The 5,946-nt window shown below is 50.8% G+C and overlaps 1 pseudogene; it reads left to right on the top strand.

The window, feature by feature from the left end:
• The first annotated feature begins 1,242 nt into the window (after nucleotides 1-1,242).
• Nucleotides 1,243-1,385, top strand: LOC139266376 (U2 spliceosomal RNA; annotated as a pseudogene).
• Nucleotides 1,386-5,946: the final 4,561 nt, after the last annotated feature.

The raw sequence follows: 5,946 nt of genomic DNA, 5'->3' as shown, positions 1-5,946 counted from the left end.
CAAGTGGATCGCGGGCACGGTGATAGCTAAAGAAGGGAGTAGGGTGTTTGTAGTCAAACTAGACAATGGACAAATTTGCAGAAAGCACCTGGACCAAACGAGGCTGCGGTTCACAGACTGCCCTGAACAACTCACAGCAGGCATCACCTTTTTCGAGCCCACAACACACATCCAAAGGATCAACGACACCACGCCGGACCAGGAGATCGAACCCATCACGCCCCACAGCCCAGCAAGGCCAGGCGCACCCAGCAGCCCTGCAGGGCCAACAACACGCCAGCCCAGCGAGGGCACAGCCAACACACCAGAACAGACATTTGTACCGAGGCAGTCCACCAGGGAAAGAAAGGCTCCCGACCGCCTCACCTTGTAAATAGTTTTCACTTTGACTTTGGCGGGGAGTGATGTTGTGTATCTGTAAAGCATGCACTCCCATGTTCCGCCACCAGGGAGCGCATCCCCTGAAGTCCCAAGAGATCCCAGCATCCCTTTGGAAGCACTGTATATAAGCCGGCCCCTAAGGCCTGTTCCTCACTCTGGAGTGTCTTAATAAAGACTGAGGTCACTGTTACTTTAACCTCCCTGTGTGCAGTCTCATCTGTATTAGGAACTCAACACTTACCACGTCATATCTCAAATTATTCATATACTTTATCCCAAAATATGATTTTCTGAAAGACATGTATCTAATTTGCATTTGAATTGATCAATACTAACTGCTTCCACCGTCTTCCTCGGGAGTCTGTTCCATAGATTGACTACTCACTCATTGAAATAATTGTTTCCATAGAATAATTTTGAATTTACCTCTCTTCAAGCGAAGACCATGTCCTCCATTCCCTCAATCATTCTGGTTGCTATCTTCTATATGCTTTCAATTGTTCCAATATCTTTTTTGTAATGTGGTGATCAAAACTGTACAGAGTATTCTAATTGCAATCGCTACAACTGTCATATGTGCTTCTGAACAAGGGAGGGGGAAATTATCTGGATTCCCACTCCTGATCACCATCATGTGACCCCTGCTAGAAAGTGCACAAATATGGACATCAGGTGAGGATGGACTTGGCTCTGATACTCCTCACGGTTGAATAACCTGCTGACACTCACTGCAAGACTCATGCATGAAGACCAGCCACTTGAATCAGGGACCATTGGGCTGCCAGCTTCAATAGAACCATACCCCATCAAGAGTCAACACCTTCAGTGGGAAAAGAAATTGACCAAAAACACCACACTTATGACGCTTCTCGGCCTTTTGGCTAAGATCAAGTGTAGTATCTGTTCTTACCAGTTTAATATGAGGGTGAATAATGCAGCCTTGGGCATTCATATTGCTGTTGTGCATGGGTCCTGGCTCCTTATGTGATAGTGCTGGAGCCTAAGGAGTACACGCTGCACACAGTGCTCAACAATGTGATCCAGAAGCATCTCAGACTCTTGGAGCCTCTGCACCACTTGTGTGCTAGGCTCTTTAAAGTCTCCATTTTGATGCAAATAGTGCAAGTCATGTTTGTAACTACAATGTAACACCACTGTATTACTGTATACACTCAACTTAGATGCACACCTTGACCACAGGGGGTGAACTTGTGGGAGACACTCCTTACCTGATCACACAGGTATATAAAGGGAGGTCCCACGCAGGGTCATCACTCCTGGAGTCCTGTAATAAAGAGTTGAGGTCACAGAGTGGCCTTGTCCCTGGAATGTGCCTCGTGTGGTTTCATGCTATAGAGTAAGGACTTTACATTGGCGATGAGAAACGGGAATTCACGACCCACGAGAATAGCCCCCGGTAGCACAGATGAACGGGACTGTGTTGGGGAAGACTGGGACGATTTTGTCGAGAGGCTTCAGCAAAGCTTCGTAACTAAAGACTGGCTAGGGGATGCAGCGGCCGACAAGCGACGGGCTCATCTCCTGACCAGTTGCGGGCCAAAGACTTATGCGCTTATGAAGGACTTACTGGCACCCGAAAAGCCGTCGGACAAAACCTTTGAAGAGCTCAGCAAACTAATCGGAGAGCACCTCAAACCGGCGAGCAGCATACACATGGCTCGACTCAGATTCTACACCCACCGACGTCATGAAGGACAGAGCATACCGGACTTTGTAGCGGTCCTCCGGCGTTTGGCCAGCCTCTAAGTTCACAGACGCCTGCAGTGGGGAGATGCTAAGGGACTTCTTCATCGAGGGTATCGGTCATGTGGGAATTTTTCACAAGTTAATTGAGACCAAGGACTTGACCTTGGAAGCGGCAGTGTTGTTAGCTCAAACGTTCATGGCGGGGGAGGAAGAGATGAAAATGATTTACGCGCGCAATTCTGCCTCTAACGCGGCGATGGATCAGGGAGTCAACATCATAAATGCTACTCAGAGCCCCGCAGGCAGGCAGGGCAAGTCTGACATTTACCAGGCAGCAATAGATCCCAGAGCAGGATCTCAACAGAGACAATGGCAGGCTGAACGGACGTTCACGCCATCACAGTGGACAATGCGGCCCGGGATGGGGCCATTTACATCCACTAATAGGGTACTTAAGAGCAGTCAAAGGGACAGTCAGCGTGGAATTCCTGGCCATAGTCCCTTTATCCCCAACAATGGAAACTTTAACTCATGCTGGAGGTGTGGGGGAAAACATTCAACCAGATCTTGCAGATTCCGACATTTTGTCTGCAGAAACTGCAATCTCAGTGGCCATTTAGCGTGAATGTGTAGAAAATCTGCAACCAGACTGATATATGAGACAGAGGGACCAGAAGAGGGTTCTTTGAGGCAAGATGACTTTTGGGGCAAATCGAGGTTCAGCGGGTCCATGCGGTGAATATTCACAGTTCAATTCGAGAAGCTATGGCCACTCAAAGCCAGTAGACCGAAATTAGAACGTATTGAGACAAAATTACGGACTTACACCAAGGAAATCATTCCGGTGCTAGGCAGTGCAATGATGGCTGTCACACACAATGGGCTAGTGAACCGGCTGCCACTCTGGATTGTCCTGGGCAATTGTCCCGCTCTGTTGGGGAGGAGCTGGTTAGCCGACATGAACTGGAAATGGGGGGATGTTCACGCAATGTCCTCGGTGGAGCGAAGTTCGTGCTCACAAGTTCTACAAAAATTTGAGTCATTATTTCAACCGGGCATCGGGACTTTCAAAGGCACAAAAGTAGTGATTCATATCACTCCGGGCGCCAGGCCAGTGCACCACAAAGCCAGAGCGGTGCCGTATGTAATGCGGGAAAAAATTGAGAGTGAATTGGACCGGCTGTTACTAGAGGGCATCATCTCGCCTGTTGAATTCACCGACTGGCGAGCCCCATCGTTCCCGTTCTAAAAGTGGATGGCTCTGTCAGGATCTGTAGCGACTACAAGGCCACCATCAATCGGGTGTCCCTACAAGACTAATTCCCGCTCTCAAGACGGGAGGACCATTTCGCCATGCTGGCAGGCGGCAAGCTGTTCACCAAGTTGGACTTCACTTCAGCCTATATGACCCAGGAACTGGCCGACGAATCCAAACTACTGACCACCATCACCACGCACAAGGGACTGTTTGCGTATAACAGGTGCCCGTTTGGCATTCGATCAGCAGCCGCGATTTTTCAACGTAACATGGAAAGCCTGCTTACATCCATTCCTGGAACGATCGTATTCCAGGACGACGACGACATCCTCATCACGGGCCGAGACACCAAGGAACACCTCCACAACCTGGAGGAGGTGCTACGCTGACTGGACGGGGTAGGCCTGCAACTCAAGAAGTCTAAATGTGTGTTTTTAGCTCCTGAGGTTGAGTTCCTGGGCAGGAGGGTTGCTGCAGATGGGATTCGGCCCACCGAATCCAAAACAGAGGCGATTCGACGAGCGCCCAGGCCCTGCAACACATCGGAGCTGCGGTCATTCCTGGGACTGTTGAACTATTTCGGGAACTTTCTGCCGAACTTGAGCATGTTGTTGGAGCCGCTACATGTGCTCCTGTGTAAGGGTTGCGATTGGTTTTGGGGGGACTGTCAGGAACGGGCTTTTGATCGGGCGCGAAAGCTACTTTGTTCAAACAAATTGTTGACCCTGTACAACCCCTGTAAACGTTTAGTTCTGACTTGTGAGGCATCGTCCTATGGGGTTGGGTGCGTGTTGCAGCAGGGTAATGCTGAGGGTCAGCTACAACCTGTGGCTTATGCCTCCAAGTCGCGCGCTCAAGCAGAACGGGGATGTGGGATGGTCGAGAAGGAAGCGTTGCATGTGTCTATGGTGTAAAAAAAAAATGCATCAGTACCTCTTCGGTAGGAAGTTTGAATTAGAGACGGACCACAAGCCACTCACATCCCTGTTGTCAGACAGCAAGACTGTTAATGCCAACGCATCAGCTCACATATAGCGATGCACCCTCATGCTAGCTGCTTATGATTACTCCATCCGGAACCGGCCCGGCATTGAAAACTGCGCTGGCGCACTCAGCAGGCTACCACTGGCCACCACCGAGGGGGCACCTGAGCAAAGCGCTGAAATGATCATGGCTGTCGATGCCTTTGACAGCGCAGGCTCCCCCATCACAGCCCGCCAGATCAAAATCTGGACAAACAGAGATCCCCTCCTATCTTTGATTAAGAAATGTGTCTTGACTGGGGATTGGACACCCGCACGTGGAGCATGCCCTGAGGAGGTCAGACCGTTCCACAGGCGGATGGATGAGCTCTCCATCCACGCCGACTGCCTACTATGGGGCAGCTGGGTAGTCATGCCTGAGAAGGGCAGGGAGGCATTCATCAGGGAACTCCACAGTGAGCACCCAGGCATTGTGATGATGAAGGCCATTGCCCGGTCACACGTTTGGTGGCCTGGAATTGATTCAGACCTGGAACACTGTGTTCGCAGGTGCACGACCTGTGCCCAGCTGGGCAATGCCCCCAGGGAGGCCCCGCTCAGCCCGTGACCCTGGCCCACCAAGCCATGGTCACGCATTCACATTGACTACGCGGGCCCGTTCATGGGGAAGATGTTCCTCATTGTAGTAGATGCGTACTGAAATGGATCGAGTGCATCATCCTGAATTCATGCACGTCATCCATCACCATGGAAAGCCTACGTGTGATCTTTGCAACCCATGGTTTGCTCCGGACATCCTGGTTAGTGACAATGGCCCGTGTTTCATGAGCTATGAATTCCGGGAGTTTATGTCGGGCAATGGCATCAACCACGTCAGGACTGTGCCATTCAAGCCGGCCTCCAATGGCCAAGCGGAATGAGCAGTCCAAATCATTAAACAAGGTATGCTCAGGATTCAAGGACCCTCCCTACAATGTCACCTATCGCGCCTCCTGCTGGCCTATAGGTCCCACCCGCACTCGCTCACGGAGGTCCCGCCCGCAGAGCAACTCATGAAACAGACACTCAAAACTCGGTTGTCCCTCATCCACCCAATCCTGACTGACATAGTTGAGGGCAAGCGCAAGTCACAAAACGAGTACCATGACCGAAATTCAAGGGGGAGATGTGTAGAAATAAATGATCCTGTATTCGTCCTCAATCACGCCATGGGGCCCAAATGGCTTGAGGGTACTGTAGTTGGCAAAGAGGGGAATAGGATCATCGTGGTAAAACTCAACAATGGCCAGATATGCTGTAAGCATCTGTACTAAGTAAAAAAAAATAATGGTTCAGCAGGGACACGGAGGAACCTGAAGAAGACCATGAGATGGAGCTCACACCACCACCAGCGAACGTGCAACAAGAGCAATCGGAAGAATGCACCGTCCCTGAGGTCAGCCGGACAGGCCGGAATCACCACAGGTGACAGACACTCACATCAGTGTCCAACAACCAAAGCCCAACTGCGGCGCTCCACGAGGGAGCATAGACCACCTGAAAGACTAAACCTATGATCCCAGTAAGACTTTGGCGGGGGCGGGGGGGGGGCAGGGAAGGTGATGTCATGTTTGTAAC

Source organism: Pristiophorus japonicus, chromosome 6 (assembly GCF_044704955.1).
Source record: "Pristiophorus japonicus isolate sPriJap1 chromosome 6, sPriJap1.hap1, whole genome shotgun sequence".
NCBI classification, from domain to species: Eukaryota; Metazoa; Chordata; class Chondrichthyes; family Pristiophoridae; genus Pristiophorus; species Pristiophorus japonicus.
Note: the sequence above shows the minus strand (reverse complement) of the source record. Positions and strands in the feature narration are given on the sequence as shown.